The 22,158-nt window shown below is 42.8% G+C and overlaps 1 protein-coding gene across 3 annotated transcripts in view; it reads right to left on the bottom strand.

The window, feature by feature from the left end:
* sema4ba (sema domain, immunoglobulin domain (Ig), transmembrane domain (TM) and short cytoplasmic domain, (semaphorin) 4Ba) overlaps nt 1-22,158 on the bottom strand; it is a 480,563-nt gene that overhangs the window by 214,076 nt on the left and 244,329 nt on the right. For all 3 annotated transcript variants that reach the window (XM_048615825.1, XM_048615829.1, XM_048615824.1), the window contains exon 2: nt 17,921-18,024. The gene's annotated coding sequence lies outside the window, so the exon portion shown is untranslated. The remainder of the gene's footprint in view (nt 1-17,920; nt 18,025-22,158) is intronic.

The raw sequence follows: 22,158 nt of genomic DNA, 5'->3' as shown, positions 1-22,158 counted from the left end.
TGTTCTGGAATGTTGCGTCCTCCAATCAGCTTTCCCTGGTAACAAACGGGAGCCACAAGTATTATCCGCTGGGGACCTGGCTCTGATATGGGGGCCACCGAAGTCTGAGGGCATCACTGTCTATTAACCTTTGAATCTCCCCAGCCCCTTCTTCCACATTTTTGCAGGAAAGGGCCAGTTCTATGGCTATCTTGACGTTCAGATCTGTTTCGGTTAGTAGCTTCCTTTGGGTTGCGATATGATTAATTCCATAAGCCAGACATTTCCTGAAGTGCTCACAATTTCCACACAGTCTTCAAGAGTTCAGCAACTACATCCCAAGGAAATATACTTGCTGTGCTAAACGTGTATGACTTTTTTAAAATTATTAATCAGCCTGCTCAGATGTGTTATTACACCTCTGCAACAGGTGGGACTTGAATCCAAGCCTCATAGTCCAGAGGCAGGGACACTACCACTGCATCATTATAGCCTCTATGGGTCAGCTTTTTTTTTACATCCAGAGGGTCTGTCACACACAAGTAAACAACTTTCCCACCACCAGATCACCGTAACTTTTCAAATTATTAACTACCACCAGTAATCACCCGTGCAGCCAATTAAACATTTCCAAGTAAAGCCCCTTATGGTTAATGCAAACCACCAAAGTGAAGGAGGGTCTGGAAGAGAACAGAGGGGATTAAATCAAAATGGTATCAGAAGGGGAAGTAAAGCACTCCATCCCCCATGGTGCCCACCTCTCTCTCATGCCATCGAGAGCATTGGTGGGCACCACATGCTCCCTCTCCGAGGACAACCAGGCTCAAATGTAATCACGGAAGAGTCTGCCGCCTGGACCTGTCTACAGCCAGCCTGGCCAGGCCCAGGAGCAGACACACAAGGAGCTCCCCTCATCTGCCCACACCCCTCCACACCAGGTCAGGAGCGTGGGGTTGAAATGCAACCAAAACCACAGCAAAACTTTTCTCCAACAACTAAAAAGAGGGTGCCAACACCCACAACCAACATAAATATGGTCCACAGAGCCGCAAAATAAACAGTTGGGCTGGGAGTCTGTGAACAACTGCAGATTAAGGAACTGCTGTGTGCAACACCCTACAGCCTGGGTCCCTGAGGGAAAGAGAGAGGGCTCCCATGTAGAAAGCCCTCCACTGGGGATCCCCACCACCTGGCAACGATAAAGCATGCCAAGGCATGTCTGGATGGTGGACGTAAGTGTCAAGGTGGATGGTGTGCAGCAATAGCCTGCAGTAAATCTGTCTCTTTCTGAGGCAATAAAAGGCACACTAGGCTTAGTCAAGAGACAGCTCAGGTTGTGGGCTCCTGAGGGAGGTTCAGAACCCGGGGCCTGCCTTTTAAAAAAAAATTGATCTATTTTTCCTAATTGACCTGTTCAGCAATATTATTGAACACCTTTGGAGCAGATGGGACTTGAACTTAGGTCTTTTGGCCCAGGAGTAGAGACACTACCACTGCACCACAAGAGCCCCACTGGGTCTGTTTTATAGAGGTGGTGAGTTCAGCTGGGCTGGCCATTGCCTGTTATTGAGGGAACTCATATCAACAAGTTCCACAGAGAGATGAATTAGTGATTCTCCCTGGGCCTTGTAGGGCTTATTACACTCATACCTGCACATGTAATTGTTTAAGGTCTTGTCCTAAACATAGGATTTCCTCCATTAACGCTGAAAGAAGAGAGAGCTGCCAGCCACACCAGAACTGGCACGCTCCAGTGAAGGGTCTCAATGGATAAGTATGTTAAAGACATCACAGATGTCTCTGTTCGAGTACCAGGCAGCTGAAGTCCCAAAGCAGATTTCACTGACAGTACGTCCTGAGAACAAATATACATTTATAGCATAGTGACAGTACCACTCTCTCATCCAGTTTCAGACATTCAGTTTTCCTGTTTGAATGCAGCAGGAGGCCATGAACCATTCAATATTGTCACTTTCTTCGTGACCTCTCTGAGTTCAAGAGGCAAACTTCTTTACATTTACACTGTTGAAAATGTTCCGTTGTCCTGATCATTCCAAAATAAAGTTGATGTTAGTCCTGCCACAGATAAGAAAGGCATTAGTGTGATATTAGTAAAGAAATGAAGGTTATTGGGAAAAGATGATAAGATCAGCCATGATCTCATTGTATGGCAAGCAGACTCAATGGGCTGAATGGCCTACTTTTCTGCTCCTACATCTTACAGATCACGTTAACACTGAACTATATAAACACTGATGTCTTTGAACGAGAATAAAGTCAGAAGTCACATGACACCAGGTTGCAGTCCAACAGGTTTATTTGCAATCACAAGCTTTTGGAGCACTGCTCTTTCATCAGGTGATAAAGCAGCAGTGCTCCGAAAACTCATGATTTCAAATAAACCTGTTGGACGATAACCTGATGTCATGTGACTTCTGACTTTGTCCATCCCAGTCCAACACCGGCCCCTCCACATCTTGAATAAGAATGGCTTACGTCTGCATTTTAAGTAATCTGCAGCAAAACTTGATGTATACATCATCAAAGAGAAGTTATTTTGATGAGGAACATGCACCATCTTAACGTGGACCTACATTGCCATTTGTTCACTGTCACTGGGTCAAAATCCTGGATGTCCTCCCTAACAGCGCTGTGGGTGGACCCACACCCAAGGACTGCAGTGGGTCAAGATGGTGGCTCTGGCCTAGGCAGCAATGCCACCCCCCACATCCCATAGACAAATCAAAAAACTCTTCAACTTTACTACATGAATGCTGTTATACAAATACAAGTTATTACATGGCTTTAGATCCATTTAAACTCTGCATAGGGAGGGCCAGCTTGGAAAATCCATCTTTTGTTTTCTGCTTGAGTTGCACAAGAAGTCTATTGTTACTGAAGCTATTGCTGTCTGACTCTGAATCATTAGTGAATAATTAATATTTACAAGCCACACCATAAAAGGCTACAATGTCCCTCCAGGTCACGGAGCTGGGGGAGGCATATATTTACAAACCACCACACAATAATAATCAGAAATAAATGGGAGTGGAGGAGAGAGATTCCATACTTGGAAATAAATGACTCTTCAGTGAAGTGTGATCCCTTTTGACTTGTCCTTGAATGAAGCAGTTTGCAGTTTAATGTTTAATGGCACTCAGTACATTTCAGAACTCAATACTTTAGGAGTTGTATTTCTTCAATGCTCGATTGTGTCCAAGCACCCAAAATATCTCACAACACAACCTTCTATTTATATAGCACCTATAAGTTAATGAAACACAGGTCACTGGTCTACATAAGGAAGTGTCAGAGAGAATGACTGGAAGCTTAGTCATTAAGGTAAGGAGCATTCTAAAGAAAGCGGGAGAAAGGTAGAGGAATTTAGGCAGCGATTTGCAGAGGTTAGGACCCAAGTGGTTGAAGTAACTACCATCAATGGTCATGCAATTAAAATTGGGGTGCACAAGAATCCAGAGATAGAGAAGCACAGAGATCTCAGAGGGTTGCGGGTTTAGAGAAGGTTATAGAGGCAGGATAGGGTGAGGCCATGGAGGAATTTGAACATAAAGCTAAGAATTTTAAAATCAAGAATTTTAAAATCCTCTTAACTAGGAGTGAGTGTGGGTCAACCAGAATATGGATAAATGGTGCAAGTTAAAAGAGAAATAGTAGAGTTTTAGATAACACGACAGAGGGCGGCTGGCTAAGAATTCCATTAGAATAGTCAACCGAGAGAAAGTAATGGATGACTCTCTCAACGTTACAATATCTGGGCTGGCACTCAATTGAAATGTGCACTGATTTTTGAAGAAGTCGCATCAACATTGTTACGGACCAGATCAAATTGCCTTAAAACATGCCAAGGAGATAGCCTAGACCCTAGACCCTTGTTTTCTTAATTGAAAGGTATGTGCCAGCATTGAGTTCTGGATGCAATTCGATTGGTCAATCTACCAGGGTTGAAGCAAAACATACTTTATTCATACACTATAGTTAAAATACAGTCACAATAAAAATAAAAGAATTGGTTTGACTGTAACTGTATTGAAATTCTTAACAAAATAATAAACTTCTCATTAACTGTTCCAATATAGTAACATCCCAACATGCTTGGCAAAAGTAAAATACGTAAAATAGATTGTCTCAGATGCAATTCCAGCAGCAGGAAGAGAACTCAAGCTTTTAGCTGTAGAGACAGAGAGATGTTACAGCTTTCACAAGCCCAACAGCTACTAAAAGCTAAATTAAAACTTCCTGATTCTCTGGGAGCTTGACCCCACCCATTCAGGCTCCTTCCCCAGCTTTAAAAAGAACCCAAGGCCTCATAAGATGTTTACTTTATTGTCATGAAGCAGACTGCTTTCTCTCGCTGTCTCAATCTCGCTTCATAAAAAAAAGGACAAAATACAACCTCTTAAAGTCATAGTATCGTAACAAAATCCTGGCACAGAGACAAGAGCACTACCTGTTCCATTTTGCCTCGTGGTGACCGATAGGAAGGACCAGATAATACACAATTGCAGCATTCGAGAAGCACCTGTACGATTACATGAATAGGAAGGGAATAGAGGGATCTGGATCCTGCAAATGAAGACCGTTTTAGTAGGGAAAGGCAAAATGTGTTGGCGCAGGCTTGGAGGCCGAAGGGCCTGCTCCTATGCTGTATTATTCTTTGTTGTTCTTTGATAAAGTGGAAGAAAATGTTATGAGTACACTGCGATTCAAACAGATTCAATGCAATTTGGAAAAATAGTTCAGCCTGTATTGAAAAGGCTGTTCCTGACTTAATTATATTTCTGCACCTTAGTGGCTTCTGTGCACATCAACCAACAGATTGCTGGAGTCTGTTACAGTGATTGGCTATGTTGAGGTGTACAGAGCACCTTGGGCCTATTGAAGATCTCAATGTACTGGGACCAGAATGCACCTTCGTCAGCTAACATCCATTGTTTTATCAGCCCAAAAAAACCTGATGATATAAACTGTTTATTATGTGACTGACTGTGAGCAATACAAAGAAAGTTCCATGTATTTATTTTACCTCAGGATTGACAGAGTATTCAATCAATTCAGTGGGATTGTTCTAGTACTGCGCTGCTAACTCAGATTTGGGGCAGTATGGTGGCTCAGTGGTTAGTGTTACAGCCTCACAGTGCCAGGGACCTGGGTTTGATTCCACCCTCAGGCAACTGTCTCTGTGGAGTATTGCACATTCTCTCCGTGTCTGTGTGGGTTTCCTCCGGGTGCTCTGGTTTCCTCTCACAGTTCAAAGATGTGCAAGTTAAGTGGATTGGCCATGCTAAATTGTCCATAGTGTCCAGGGATGTGCAGGCTGGGTAGGTTAGCCACAGGAAATGCAGGGTTACAGGGACAAAGTAGGTGGTGTGTCTGGATGGGATACCCTTTGGAGGATTGGTGTGGACTCGATTGGCTGAATGGCCTCCTTCCACGCCGTAGAGATTCTCTGGTGCATTCATTATCCTATAATATCAGTCTGAGAATTTGAATTGAGTTTAAAAGCATAAGGAAATAAAATACTAGATTCAGTGAAGGCGACAAGATTCACAATGACATTCAAGGGAAGAAACTTGGCATCCTTCCACACTCTAGCCTAGATGCCATTGCGCTCTCACAGAATGGCTTGCTCTTTCAGCGGGCCGCTAAGTATTACAACATCTCCTTTGCCCTTACCACCTTGACTGCATATGAGATAGTACCAGAAGCCCACAGACAACGTTTCAGGAATCTAGAGAGGGATCCTGGTCAAACATACATTGAGTTTGAAAGGATCAAACAAAGTAATTTTGATAGATGGATAAGGGCATTGAAAATAGATCAAACATGACGCTCTTAGACAATTATTTTGGAAGAGTTCAAAAATTCACTTCCTGAAGTAATGAGATCACGTGGAAGAGCAGAGAGTCAAGACTGCAAGATTAGCAGCTGAAATGGCTGATGATTATGTATTGGTTCATAAATCAAAGTTTGGTTCTGACATCAATTTCAATCTGTGAGGGATAGAAATTGGGGTAAAGAGAAATTCTTAGGTGGTAAGGGAAAAGGAGATATGGTGATACTTAATAGCCCTTTGAAACAGCAAGCCATTCAGTTGTACTGATTCCCTGCTCAGTGGCTCAACAGGGATGTTCACCATGACATCTCAAAGTAGAGCAGGTCTTGTGCATTAACTACTAGGGAAGCTTTTACAAATGAATGTCTCTGATGCTACTGTGGTCAGGTGCCCAGCAGCAGCAATAGCTACGACACTAGTTAAATGCTACAATCGAGCATGCTGGGAATTTTGGTCAAGCTAGTTTAAACTCTGACCTGGGTTATAGCTGCAGCCGGTAAATGTTGTGGCCTGTCCTGTAAACTGTGATCTGCAGTTTCCAGTGTTGAGCAAATAAGGAAGGTTTTATAGTTGTCTGCTAGACTGATGGATACCATATTACCCAAATGCAGCATGGTATGTGGCTGTTTACAATTTGATATAAATATTGGGAGTTGTTTACCAGTAAAACTCCATCGGCTGGGATCAAAGAATGTGATCGGGTTTGGTCAATTCGTTAAGTGAGTGCCAGAAAAATTTCTGGAAGCGAGCACATTTTGTGATAAATGTTAACAGAACAAAAGATTTCTCAGGAGTGAGCTTTTGAGATCAACATTTGAGGGTCCCATCAATAAGTCATTCATCAATGGAAGGAGGCCATTTAGGCCATGAAGCCTGTGCAAACTCTTTGAAAGAGCAATCCAATGAGTTCTATTCTTCTGTTCTTTCACCACGGCCCTGCAAATCTTTACAGGTATACAACCAATTCCCTTTTGAATGTAAGATAATAATCTGCTCCCAACATTCTTTCAGGCAGTACAGTTAAAATCAACTCACAAAGTAGTTAAATAATTTCCCCTCATCTTGTTTGAGTAAGTCTGCACTCGGGATTGAACTCACTACCAGCTGAGCCAGTATTCGTTCCTTCTCATCTGCTGCAACATAAAAGACTACCTGAATGTTTGTTAAGAGCTTGCTGTGTACACATTAGCTGGCACAACTGCTGGGAAGATAATAATGATATCCACTTCAAAAATAATCTCTGTCAGTAAACAGCAGTGTGACATCCTGGGGACATGATAAAATACACCTTGTAAACAATGCTCCATACCAGACTAACCCTAACCCTATCGCATTTTCTCATTTTTATAGCATGTGTCATAACCTTGCAATAGCCTTTTAGCCAGTGAAATATTTTTGCAGTGTTGTTACTATTTTGGTGTAGGGCCCCCACCAGGGTAAGTTTATTTTCACACAGCAAGCACTCACAAACAACAATGTAAGAATGACCAGAAATTTTGTTTTTGTGGTGTTGATTGAGAAATTCAGAGAATAACTCTTCTGCTCTTCTTCAACATAATGGGCATGAAATTACTTACACCCAACTAAGGGCAGGTTAGCCTTTGGTTTAACATCTCATCTAAAAACCATCCCCTCCAACAGTGTACCAAATCCACCATCACCCCAGAAATTTTGTGTCAAGGTCCTGCGTGGGACTTGAATCCACAGCACTCTGAATCAGAGAGGATACTGAATCAGAGAAGCCGACTCAACCATAAGTGATACACAGTGCCAAAGCTGAAGAATGGTCTGGTATGAATATGGAAAATGTTCTCATACTCCAATCCACTTACTGTGTCACTGGTTGGGCTTACATTCTTGATACAACAAAACTGCTTAGAGAGGATTGTCGATACCTTCATTGATGGAAAAACAGTGGAATGTTTCTTTCCGAGCACTTCACAAATTCTCTTGCAAGCTTTCATGTTGGTAAGTCGCAAAGAAACCATCTCAGATTGTAAGTCAAAGTAGAGGAGGTGAATTACAATGTCATTTGCACGAACTATGGAATTATGGAGTCTGGGAAGTTGTAGAATTATGAAAATTGTGGAAATATGGAAACCACAGAAATTACAAAGCCTGGAGACTAGTGGCTGAAGGACAAAGCTTCCGGCTGCAGCAGCAGCAAAGCCAGGACGAGCCGGACACGGCTTCATCCCAGTCTGGGGTCTCCCGGTGACTGAGGAGTATGTCCCAGGCTGACTCCACCCTCCCCCGGCCCAGACTCGCAAGCTGAGCTGAGGGTCCAGGTCTGCAGCTTGGCCCAGGTGCCTGAAGGAGCAGAAGCATCGTTGTAAAGGATGGTGGCAGCAGCTTCTGGAGGCGTGTGGATGGGAAGAGGACAGTTGGAATCTGCGCATCCCCAGACCATGGCTCTAGCTCAGAACTGGCAGTTGCTATTATGATAGCATGGGGGGCCCATAACCGAGACCCCAGAGCCCATTACAGAGACCCAGGAGCCTATAACCAAGACCCCAGAGCCCATTACAGAGACCCCAGAGCCTGTTACAGAGACCCAGGAGCCTGTTTCAGAGACCAGGCTGATGTCAAGCAGTGACTGGAGGAGCAGCAGAGGAGGGACAAGAGGAAGAAATGAAGATGACCTCTATTACAGTAAAATCTTGCATTATATTTAATGTTTCAAGATGGTGCTGGAGCATGGCGACACTTTGCACACAACAAACAAAAACACTTCTCACTGTATTTTTTAAATACATGTGACAATAAATCTAAATCTCAAATCTCCTCACCTCACATAAACTACAGATGGCCTGACCTCCTGCTTCAATGGAAAGCCACTCCAAAAGCAAGACATACATCTCTCGCTGGAGGCGAACTTGGATTTGGCACAAGGAGAGAAACCCCGGCTAGGATAAGAGTTGAAGACATCAGGTGGAATTTAGAGCACGGGGAAGGATTTGACGGGGGACGGGAGAGCAAAAGAACTCAGTTTTGTTGAGGAGAGGTGAGGGAGGGAGGGAATGTGACGAGTGGATTAAGAAGGTAGTTGGCAGTAAGGTATAGAAACTGGAGATAATCGCTTCTTTCAGTTCTCCCATTGTGAGGATTTTATTTTAAATTGGAGCAGCGTGGGTTGTGGCACAATTGGTCAACCAGGCCTGTACGGACCTGTCCGATGGCCACATCTATCACCAAAGTCACTGCTTTCAATGCCAGTCCCAATCGCTATCAGCATGTTAACCTGTCAAGGTCACAGGCATTCAATGCCTGCTTCGTATTTCAGATATTAACTTTGCCTTTGTGTGAGCTATTGTATTGAAGCAGATTTAAAGGTTTTATTGCCAGAAATTCAACGCCGATGCTTATCAAAAGATAGCAGCTTGCAAATGGTAATGTTTAGCAGAAAATTAACATATGTTTTGCATACCGGCACCTGCACTACTGCAGACAAAATACTGAATTTGCAGATGCAAATGAAATCTTCTCATAGTCTGTGTGAATATTATTCCAGTTGTCTGTACAAGCAGGCCTTATTGAAAGTCGGCTTATTAGCTTTTCTGTATATTAAATATTCAATGAAATGTATGATTTTCCAATTTAGTAGGTTGAGGTATTTAAGTGGAGGGCTCTGCAAAATTTAAATATGACCATGTTTCTGTCGCGTATATCGTATGGAAGCCTCATCCCACCCCCTTGTCCTGTCCATCCTCCCTGGACTGACCTATCCCCTCCCTAAACTGACCTATCCCCTCCCTAACTCCCCACCTACACCCACCTTTACTGGCTCCATCCCCGCCTCTTTGACCTGTCTGTCTCCTCTCCACCTATCTTCTCCTCTATCCATCTTCTATCCGCCTCCCCCTCTCTCCCTATTTATTTCAGAACCCCCTTCCCCTCCCCCATTTCTGAAGAAGGGTCGAGGCCCGAAACGTCAGCTTTCCTGCTCCCCTGATGCTGCTTGGCCTGCTGTGCTCATCCAGCTCTACACCTTGTTATCTCAGATTCTCCAGCATCTGCAGTTCCTACTACCACTACCATGATGGATTCTGCTTCTCAACCTCTCAGGTTATACCACTACCAGTCATCTGTCCCTAAGGAGAGAACAAAACTAAGACAACTATTCCATACAGGAGCAAGGAAAAATCCCTGTGCACAGCTTGCTGCCATCCTCTCAAGGATCTTGGAAAGGTTGGTACATATCAGCAATTGTCACATACCATGAATACATATCTTTACAAAAGTCAATGCAAATGCACTGTGGACATGTGAATTTTGAAATAAAATCAGTAAAATGTTGGCAATATTCACAGTATTCTCCTCTGTGGAGAGGGAATAAGAGTTAACATTTCACTTCCCTCATCTTTCATCAGGACTGGAAAACACTGTAAGAGGCTTGAAGTCAGTAGAGAGGCAAGGAATGGGGCCTGACAGACAGAGGAAGCTCTGAGGTTGGGGTGTGGGGTGGGGGGGGGGGAAGGTGGCAGAGGTGACCAATGGCAATAGCGGGGTTGCAGGGCACCACAACAATTGGACAAGTAAAGAAACAAAAGCTGGGTCTAGGGGAGGTGTGAATGGGAACAGCAGTGTTAACACCAACAACAACTGAAAACAATTGAGGCAGAAGGTACAATCTGAATTTGTAATATTGAGTCTGAGAGGTTGTAAAATACCTAATTAGAGAGTAAGGCGCTGTGCTTCAAGATTCCATTGAGCTTCACCGCAACAGTGTGGGAGGCTGAAGATTGAAAGGTGAAAGTTGGAATAGAACACAGAATTAATGAGTGCACAACCACATGACGTCCAGAGGATCTGTGAAGGAGCTTTCCATTGCAGTGGAATGTCAGCGAACCAATTGACTTTAATCAACATTAGTGAGGTAGAACCTTGCCACACATTCAGAAAACCATTCAGCATATCGTGTCTAGGCTAGCTGTTTGAAACAGCTATCCACTTAGATGAAGGTTCACCATCAAACTGAAATGTTAACTTTAGTTTTCTCTATAGATGCTGCCAGACCTTCCAGCATCGTCTGTTCTTATTTCAGATTTCCAGCATCTGCAGCATTTTATTTTTGTACCCAATTAGTCCTGTTCCCCCATCCTCCCCAAAGCCATGTGCACCTCACCTTTTTAATAACCTAAAAGAACCAAACTTCTTAAACGACCCCAATAGAAAAACCCTATGGACAAGATTTCACATTATAAAACTGCTCCTGTAATAATCCAACCCAAAACCAACATGAATTTAATATGAAATGAAAACAGAAAATGCTGGGGTGGCTCTATCGGAGAATTAGGTTTTTACAGGAAATGTCAGTTCAAAATAATTCAATTCATTTATCTGTATTTACAAATTATTTGCAATTCGATAGAGAACTAGGGGCACAAGTAAAGATAAATGGTGTAGATCCAATTGCCACTACAGAGACATAGTTACAGGGTGAGTAAGATTGAGAAATAAATAGTCAGGGAACACATTTTAAAATGACAAGCAAAATGGAAACAGGTGAAGAGTAGTCCTGGTGATAAATAAGATGTAGGACATCAGTATGAAAGGATCTTCAAAAATCGTGAATAAAGTATGGTGATGGAGATTAGGAATAGCAAAAGTGGAAAATTGCTGTCGCAAGTACTTTATAGGTCCCTAACAGTAGTCATGTCTTTAGGAAGAACATTAAACAAGAAATGACTGAGCCTGTCACAAATGCTATGTAATAGTGGAGATAGGTTTTAATTATCTTGTTGACTGGACTAAGCGAATTGGCAAAGATGATTGTGACAAAAAGTTTGTGCAATACTATTGTTACAGTTTCCTGGAGTAATACATTGTGAAACCAAATACGGATAAAGTTATTTTGGATTTTGTATTGTGTGATAGAGTCATAGAGTTACACAGATTTAGAAACAGATCCTTCAATCCAACTCGCCCATGCCGACCAAGTTTCCCAAACTAAACTAGTCCCACTTGGCTGTGCTTGGCCCATATCCTTTTCCTATTCATGTACTTATCCAAATATCTTCTAAATGTTGTAACTGTACCTGCAGTTACCACTTCCTCTGGCAGTTCATTCCACAAACAAACCACCTTCTGTGTGAAAACGTTGTCCATCAGGTCCCTTTTAAATCTTTCTTTTCTCACTTTTAAAATATGTCCCCTAGTTTTGAACTCCCTACCCAAGGGAAAAAGATCTTTGCTATTCACCTCATCTATGCCTCTCATGATTATATAAACCTCTATAAGCTCACCCCTCAACCTCCTATGCTCCAGTGAAAAAGTCCTAGCTTATCCAGCCTCTCCATATGACTCAAACCCTCCAGTCCCAGCATCATCCTGAAGGCGTGCTAAACACCTTCTTAACCACCCTGTCAGGTAGGCTCTATTTTCAAAGCCACAACATTCTACCTTATGCTGTGAAGAGCCCAAAAGGCTTTCTGATTATCCCATGGTGTGTCGTGGTACATTAAAGATGACATAGTCTTCCCCCAAGAATGAAACTACAAAGGACTTGATCAGGTTTGAAGAAAATAGTGTATACCTGAAAAACAGATATTCTAAAGCAGCTGCAATAATATCACAGAGTACCACACTGCTTAGTAATGATCCCTGTGAGCTGAACAGCTCAACGGCCACCTCAAGTTGATCCTTTTAAACTGCTGCACGTGCAAGTGACTAAAACTGGATTGCTATTTACAAACCAAAGACAATACCGTGGGTGGAATCTTATAGAGCCCTGAGCAATGTGGGTTACAGTAAAACATGCAGAAGAATCAGGTGAGAAGTCTGGCAAAGCCTATCTCAACATTGGGAGCTCTTTCCTGCATCTTTTAGGCATTTGTCAAGTGCCAAGGCAAGTTTCTCACCAGGCATCAGTGGGTTGCCAATTAAGGGGGTTATATCTTATTAAATGCCTTACTAACAGGCCAAGTCACCTTATTAATATTCAGCTTCCTATCTTACCAAACATGCCAAACAAGCTGGATATCGAGAATTCTCGATATGGAAGTTAGAGTGGATACTTGGCAACTTCAGCTCACTGTTTGCTCTGAAGGACTTCCATGTTGGACATCGGGTGCCACCATCTCAGGGCATAATCCATGGGCACCAACCACATGCACCCTACATCCACAGGCATTGGCATCTGAAGTGTGAACTGTAAGAACCCTGATGGCACATCTCCAGTCCACTTACAGGTCGCTCTGCACTTCACTGCTGCACTGGCAGTTATTATTGTAATGTTGCAGCAGGACACTTTGCACACAGGGATTTCCACCCAGCTCGTGGATTGGATCAGGTTTCACCTCCAGTGTCTTTGCTTACTGTCATTGCATGTAATCAAGCTGAGCCCACGTTTATGCTCACAGCATCCCCGACTGCCTTGCATTGTCTTTTTGCAGTTTGCCCCATCAGCCCGATAGGTAGACAGAGTAAATGAGGTAGGATTAATTAGTACACTCATTGTAAAAACTCGACTGGGAAATAACAATAATTATACAACTAAATTCCACATTAAGCATCTCAAACTTAAACAAAAGTCAATTCTTTAAGTACAAAAGGCAAACTAACTAAGATTGTTTGGGTTATCAGATTAAAAGGTATAGCAATAAACAGTGGAAGTACAAAACTATGGAGAGACAGTGGCAAAGTGGCAATATCACGGGGCTGATAAACCTGAGGTCCAGGCTAATACTCTGGCTTCAACATGTGGAAAAAAAACTAGGCACTTCTGGTTTATATGCGACTCCATTTCCACAGCAATATGGCTGAATCTTAAATGCCTTCTGAAAATTGTTTTTGATTCATTCACGGGATGTGGGTGTCGCTGGCTGGGCAGCATTTATTGCCCATCCCTTATTGCCCAGAGGGTAGTTATGAGTCAACCACATTGCTGTGGGTCTGGAGTCACATGTAGGTCAGACCAGGTAAGGATGGCAGTTTCCTTCCCTAAAGGGCATGAGTGAACTAGATGGACTTTTCCAAACAATCAGCAATGGCTTCATGGTTACCACTAGACACTTAATTCCAGATTTTTATTGAATTCACATTCCGCCATCTGCCATGGAGGGATTCGAACACGGATCCCCAGAACATTACCTGGGTCCCTGGATTAACTGTCCAGCAATAATACCCACTAGGCCATCATCCAAAATGGCTGACAAGACACTCGTTTGTACTGGAAATACTTCAACTCCTTATTTTTCTACCAAAGTGCATAACCTTACATTTTCCACTTTATATCCTAGCTGCTAAGCTTTTGCCCACTTGCTTAACCTGACTGTATCCCTCTGTTGAGCCTTTACATCTTCCCCACTTGCCTTCCCTGCTATTTTTGTTTTATTTGCAAACTTGGTGATAGTACATTCACTTGCATCACCGAAGTTACTAATATATTTTAAGTAATTGTGATCCTTGTAACACTCCACTAATTACAGGTCACCATCCTGGAAATGCCACCCTTCTCCTAGCAAATCCCCAATCCATGCTGTTATACCGCTTTGCAACACTATGGGCTCTTTTCTAATTAAACGGTGATCCTTTACTGAAGGCCTTTTGAAGTTAGAGTCATAGAGTCATAGAGTTATACAGCACGGAAACAGACCCTTTGGTCCAACTTGTCCACGCCAACCAGATACCTAAATTAATCTAGTCCCGTTTGCCAGCATTTTGCCCATATCCATCTAAACCCTTCCTATTCATGTACTCATCCAGATGCCTTTTAAATGTTGTAATTTTACCAGCCTCCACCACTTCCGGCAGCTCGTTCCATACATGCACCAACCTCTGCGTGAAAACTTTGCCCCTTAGGTCCATTTCAAATCTTTCCCCTCTCACCTTAAACCTCCAAAAATACTACAACTCTTACCTATTCTCTTTGTCACCTCCTCAAAACAATTCCAATAAATTTGTCAGTAACTATTACTCCTTCATGAAACCATGTTGACTCTGCTTGATTATATTATGAATTTCTAAATATTTGCCATAACATCCTTTATAATACACTTTAATATTTTCCCAACAACCGATATTTAGCTAACTCGTCTATAGTTCCCTGTTTCTTTTTTGTCTCATTCCCTTTTTGCATAAAGATGTTACATTGGCAGTTTTCCAATTGTCTGGGGCTTTTCCAGAATCTAAGGATTCCTGGAAGATTCACTACTAATGCATCCATTACCTCTGCAGCTACTTCCTTTAATATCTTAGGTTGCATTCCATCAGGTCCATAGGACCTATCAGCTTGTAGCCTCATTAGTTTCCCTAGTACTTTTTCTCTAGTGATAGTTATTGTCTTTTGACCCTTGATTATTTCATAATTTTGGAATGCTATCAGCCATGAAGACTGATGCAAGGTATTTATTCAACTCTTCTGCTATTTCCTAGTTCCACCTTTTTATTTCCCCAGTCACAATCTCTAAGAGGTGAAAGTTCAATGATTTCTCACTTCCTTTTTACAAATTGAAAGAATCTCTTACTGTCTGTTGACATATTATTTGCACATTATTTTTCTCCTTTTTTGTCATCTTTTGTTGGTCTTTAAATTTTTCTTTCCTCTGGCTTACCACTAATCTTCGTCACATTGTACTGTCATAGAGTCATAGAGCTGCACAGCATGGAAACAGACCCTTCGGTCCAACTCGTCCATTTCAATGATTTATCCTAAATTAATCTCGTCCCATTTGCCAGCATTTGGCTCATATCCCTCTAAACCCTTCCTATTTATGTACTCTTCCAGATACCTTTTAAATGTTGTAATTGTACCAGGCTCCACCACTTCCTCTGGCAGCTCATTCTGTACATGCGCCATCCTCTGTGTGAAGACGTTGCCCATTAGATCACTTTTAAATCTTCCCCCTCTCACCTTAAACCTATGCCCTCTAGTTTTGGACACGTGGGGAAAAGACCTTGACTATTCACCCTATCCATGCCCCTCATGATTTTATAAACTTCTATAAGGTCACCCCTCAGCCTCTGATGCTCCAGGGAAAATAACTTTAGCCTCTTAAGCCTGTCCCTATAGCTCAAACCCTCCAACTCTGGGAGCATCCTTGTAAATCTTTTCTGAACACTTTCAAGTTTAACAACAAGTCATTCCTAGAGCTGGGAGACCAGAATTGCACGGAATAATCCAAAAGTGGCCTATCCAATGTCGTGCACAGCCGCGACATGACTTCCCAACTCCTATACTCGATGCACTGGCCAATAAAGGCAAGCGTACCAAACACCTTCTTCACTATCTATCTGTGACCCCACTTTCAAGGAACTATGAACCTGCCCTCCAAGGTCTCTTTGTTCAGCAACACTCCCCAGGACCTTACCATTAAGTATATAAATCCTGCCCTGATTTGCCTTTCCAAAATGCAGCACCTCACATTTATCTAAATTAAACTCCATCTGCCACTCCTCATTTGATAAAGATCCCGTTGTACTCTGAGGTAACCTTCTTTGCTGTCCACTACACCTTCAATTTTGGTGTCATCTGCAAACTTATAAACAAACATATATAGGAGTCATGGTTAGTATGTTTTATCTTTCAATTTGTTGCTGTCCTTTACTTCCCTGTTAACTATGTTCAGACAGTGACACATGGGTGTACTTAAAGAACACAAAATGTTAGCTTCCAGGTACAGAAAGCTGCTCTAAAAACAACTGGGTTTGGAGGGTAAATAGTGGGTACAATTACAATGTTTAAAAGACATGTGGATGGATAAGTACATGAATAAGAAAGGTTTGGAGGGATATGGGCCAAGCGCAGGCAAATGAGACGAGGTTAGTTTGAAATTATGCTCGGCATTGACTGGTTGGACCGAAAGGTCTGTTTACGTACTGTATGACTCTATGATTCTACGAAAAGAACAAAGACACCTTGCTACGATTGTACAAGACTTTGTGAAATAGTGTATGCAGCTTTGGTCTCCATATTTATGGAAGGGTATGCTTCTATGGGAAATGGCACAGCAAAGTTTCACTAGATTAGCACATGGGATGATTTAAGAGACTTGAATATATTCTCTGGAGTTTAGACGAATGAGAGGATATTCCATTAACACATTAAACAGCCTAAAGGAGCTTGACAGGGTAAATGCTGAAAGATTCTTTCCCGAGATGAGAAATCTAAAACACAGGAGCACTGTGTCTCGAGATGAGGGACTGGTCATTGAGACAAGGAGAATTTCACTCAAAAGCTTGTCAATCTTGGGAATTCTGTACTCGAAAGGGTTGGGAATGCTGCATAGTCAAATACTTTTAAGCTTGAGATTGAGAATTTTGGCGATATGGGATTGGGCAGGGAAGCCCAAAATCAGCCAGGATCACCGGGAATGGAGGAACTGTTTCAATGAGCCAAATGCTCTGTTTCTCTTCTAATTTCTTATGTTCTCAGCTGGAATCAACGTGCTTTCCAATATTTGCTGTTTCAGGACTGAATAAGGAAGCTGTTGTCTGTATGGTGTTATTTGTATCCTGGTGTTGCATCAGGCCACAGATATCAGTAACAACCAGAGGTCTACAGCACAAGAAAAGGTCCTTCGGCCCATCAAGTCTGTGCTAGTCAAAAACAACCATCTAACTAGATTAATCCCATTTCCAGCACCTGGCACATAACCTCACACAGAGACTGGTGAATGGAGAGGAGGCGCTTAGAGTCATAGAGTCTTACAGCACGGAAACAGGCACTTGCACAGGCTGCTCCAATAAGGTCATGTTTACTACATGGTCAGCTTTTCTTGGTATTACTCAAATGAATTTCATGCCCAAAGTGCCTTCCTTGATTTCCAGCACCTGAGGAAGTCGTTTCTATTTATCTCAGTACATCCTTTTAAATACCTCACTCTATTCACTCCTCAATCTTACCCTAGAACGAAACAGAAGCCAATATCATAATTTCCATATCACCTCAGCTGATCATGACATTTTACTAGTTTCTCTTACTGTGAGAGAAAGTATCTGGAAAACTGGTTCATGAGCTCTGCAGCCTCAGGAGGATCAAGGAAATGAATATATTGAATATATTCACTGAAACAGAAATCTCCATTGTCTCAGTGAATGGGAACCAAACATAGGAAAACATCATTGCAACAGAAACAAAACACTTACCCAAGTCTTTTATCAAAACCGATCTCTTCTACTCCACGTGGTTATATTTCATTTCTCAATCTCATTCCTTCCCTTTAATCAGGCCAGTTGTGTCGACGCTAGCCCTTAAAGTGAGAAAACATTAACATAAATCAACTTTGGAACAAGTCTCTTTGATTTCTGCACAGTAGTTAACAATCACCGCCACTTTCCACATGAACTGCCTGAAACTGCACTTTGTTCTTACTGAAGGCTGGACCAGCTCATCCGTGCTCTGAGCATCTTTCCAATCGAATTGCATCAACTCCCTATCCGCTCCCATTGTACAGGGGCCCTGAACCGAGAGCAATCCTAATCCAAGCGGAACATTCCTTGGCAACTTTGTTTTGTACTTATCACAATTTAATTCTGGCTGTATTCCTTGGCAAAATATTGGACTTTATTTTTCAAGCACCAAAAAGCTTGCATTTCTGTAGCCCCTTTCACGTGGTAATGCACTTCACATGGTGAATCTGACACTGAGCCACAAAGGGCGATGCAAGGAAAAGTGACCAAAAGCCAGGTGTCTTTATAGGAGAGAAAGTTTAGGGAGGGAGTTTGAGAGTTTAGGACTAATGAAACCATGACTGTTAAAGGTGCAGTAACTAAACTAAACTGGTATACATGGATTTAAGTAAGGCATTTGATAAGGTTCCCCATGGCAGGCTCATGCAGAAGGTAAGGAGGCATGGGATAGCGGGAAATGTGGCAGATTGGATTCAGAATTGGCTGACCCTTAGAAGACAAAGGGTGGTAGTGGATGGAAAATATTCAACATGGTGCTCAGTTACGAGTGGTGTACCACAAGAATCCGTTCTGGGTCCTCTTCTATTTGTGATTTTTGTAAATGATTTGGATGAAGGAGTGGAAGGGTGGATTAGTAAGTTTGCGGATGATACGAAGGTGAGTCGCGTTGTGGACAGTGCAGAGGGCTGTTCTAGGTCACAAAGGGACATTGATAGGATGCAGAGCTGGGCTGAAAAGTGACAGATGGAGTTTAACCCTGAAAAGTGTGAGGTGATTCATTTTGGAAGGACAAACTTGAAAGCAGAATACAGGGTTAACAGAAAGATTCTTGGCAGTGTTGAGAAGCAGAGGGATCTTGGGGTTCATGTCCACAGTTCCCTGAAAGCTGCCACCCAGGTAGATAGAGTTGTTAAGAAGGCATATGGTGTGTTACCTTTCATTAATAGAGGGATCGAGTTTAAGAGCCATGAAGTTATGCTCCAGCTATACAAAAGCCTGGTTCGGCCACATCTGGAGTATTGTGTCCAGTTCTGATCGCCTCATTACAAGAAAGATGCGGAAGCATTGAAAAAGGTGCAGAGGAGATTTACCAGGATGTTGCCTGGAATGGAGGAAGGTCTTACGAGGAAAGGTTGAGAGAGCTAGGGCTTTTTTCTTTAGAACGACAAAGGATGAGAGGTGACTTGATAGAGGTGTACAAAATGATCAGAGGTATAGATAGAGTGGACAGCCAGAGACTTTTTCCTAGGGTGGAGGTAGCTGTTACGAGGCGGCACAGTTTTAAAGTGAGTGGAGGTAGATATAGCGGAGACGTCAGAAGTAGGTTCTTTACTCAGAGGTGGTCAGGGCGTGGAATGCATTGCCGGAGAGGGTAGTGGAGTCGGCCTCATTAGGGGCATTTAAGCGGCTATTAGATAGGCATTGGATGATAGTATAAAGGTTGGAGGTTAGATAGACCTTAGGATTAGGGTAAAAGTTTGGCACAACATCATGGGCCGAAGGGCCTGTACTCTGCTGTACTATTCAATGTTCTATGTTCTATGTTAAACGTGGGGATGCACGTGGAGCCGAGATTGGAGGAGTGCAAATGTCTGGGCGCTGTAGGAGATTACAAAGATAAGGAGGAACGAGAACATGAAAATATCCTCTATCTACTGGGCTGTGTACTGCAGTCTTCCAGTATGACAGCAAGGCCTTCTCCATCTCCCATCTTCTCAAAAGCGTTTTTAAAGAAATTCCCCACTTTCAATCCTCTGTTTTCCCAAAATGCCATGTTCTAGTTAGTTTCTTGTAAAACTATTGATGGAACCTTTTTTACTGCAAATGTTGTGTACTTCATAGAATCCCTGCAGTATGAAAGGAGGCCATTCACCCATCGATTCTACACTGACCCTCTGAAAAGCATCCCACCCAGAACCCCAATTCCTGTAACCCTGCATTTCCCATGGCTAAACCTGCACATCCCTGGACACTATGGGCAATTTGGCATGGCCAATCCACCTAACCTGCACATCTTTGGACTGTGAGAAGAAACCCACATGGACACAGGGAGAATATGCAAACTCCACATAGACAGTCACCTGAGGCTGGAATTGAACCCAGGTCCTAGGTGCTGTGAGGCAGCAGTGCTAACAACGGAGTCACCGTACATCTGCAAGTAAAAGACAGTAGGAGCCACTGAGGGCTTCTGGGGAGCATGGGGGAGATGTAATGAAGGCAGATCCATGCTGTGTGGTTGGACTAGATGCTTTACTCAGCCCTGGCACTTTCCTGTCCTCTACTTTCAGCTGGGGAAGTGGGGGAATGGATCTTAACTCCTAGAGGAAGTCGGTGCCAATCTTTCCAGCAAATTTCTTGGAGATTTTAACAAACTGGCCTCAAATGACAGGATAAACTGATTACTGGCTGGCAGCAAATGGAGGCGGTGGAGAGAAGGAGATGATGTGTGAGAATCAGACTTGCTCAAGAGCATCAAGAGACATCTGTCTGTCAGCAGCAGGTTATTTCTGAGAGTGAGCGCATTCACAGGGTCACAGAGTCATACAGCATGAAAACAGACCCTTCAGTCCAATTTGGCCATGCCGACCAAGTTTCCCAAACTAAACTAGTCCTATTTGCCTGTGTTTGGCCCACGTCCCTCTAAACCTTTCCTATCTATTTCGCTGTCCAAATGTCTTTTAAATGTTGTAACGGTACCCATGTCTATCACTTCCTCTGGCAGCTCATTCCACATGCACACCACTCTCTGTGTGGAAAAAGTTGCCCCTCAGGTCCCTTTTAAATCTTTCACCTCTCACCTTAAACCTACACCCTCTAGTTTTGGACTTCCCTACCCTAGGGAAAAGACCTTTGCAATCACCTTGTCTATGCCTCTCATGATGTTATAAACCTCTATAACGTCACACCTCAACCTCCTATGTACCAGGGTAAATAAGTTCCAGCCTATCCAGCCTCTCCTTATAACTCAAACCCTCCAACCTCAGTAACATCCTTTTAAACTTTTTCTGCACTCTTTCCAATTTAACAACATCCTTCCTATGGCAGGGTGGCCAGAACTGGTGGTTTGGGTGGGAGTGGCTCAAAAGGAAAATGGAAGGGGCAGTGGTAGCAGAGAATCTGAACCTTTCTTGTTGAGTTGGGAGAATTGCATGATTCTGCTTATTTACTGTCCAGAGATCAATACTGCACCAAACCAGCAGCATCAGGTAGGAGGCACTAAAACAGTGCGCGCTTGTGTGTTCCCACACTAACCTCTTCGCAAAAGAGGGGAAACATAAGAGGCCAACTTTTCAACACAGACAAAAGCTTGTTGTTCATCATCTTCCTTTGGCTCAAACATTCATCCATCTTCTCTTTGAAGAGTAGAAGTAGGCCATTCAGCCCATCAAGTCTGCTCCACTATTCAATGGCTGAGTCGATGGTTATCAGATCTTATACCTTATTATCTTACGGTCTTTAAAGTTGTTGCCTTCAGCTTTGACCAATTCCTTTAGGAGATTATTCCATGCTGTGACCTGACAGTGCTCTCCAAGTATTTCAGTTTGATTAAATCAAAACCAAAATCAGCAGAAATCAAACTTGGGTAGATTCCTGATCCACAGTAATATTTCACACTTGGGTGGCAGGTTGAATACCTACCCCAATAAGTGAGAGATGCTGAATACAGTTAATAATTCAATTTTTAATAACATTTTATACACGATGCCAGCATCCTTACTCTGAAGTCCTACTCTTCCTTAGTCAACAGCACTCTTGCCTCTAGGTCAGAAATTGTGGGTTCAAGTCCCAGGCCAGGGTCACAAGAATCTAGGCTGACCCTCCAGCGCAGTATTGAGGCAATTACCTCACTGCCAGAGATGCCACTGTACTGTTGAGTTAGTACATTGAGTCCTGACTTGCCAGCTGATTGACAAAGATCTCAAGGCACATTTTCAAAGAAGAGCTAGCTCTGGTGTCCACGTCAGTATTATCGC

This window comes from Rhincodon typus, chromosome 33 (genome assembly GCF_021869965.1).
Source record: "Rhincodon typus isolate 14 chromosome 33, sRhiTyp1.1, whole genome shotgun sequence".
NCBI lineage: Eukaryota > Metazoa > Chordata > Chondrichthyes > Orectolobiformes > Rhincodontidae > Rhincodon > Rhincodon typus.
The sequence above is the reverse complement of the archived record's forward strand: the minus strand, read 5'-3'. Positions and strand labels throughout refer to the sequence as shown.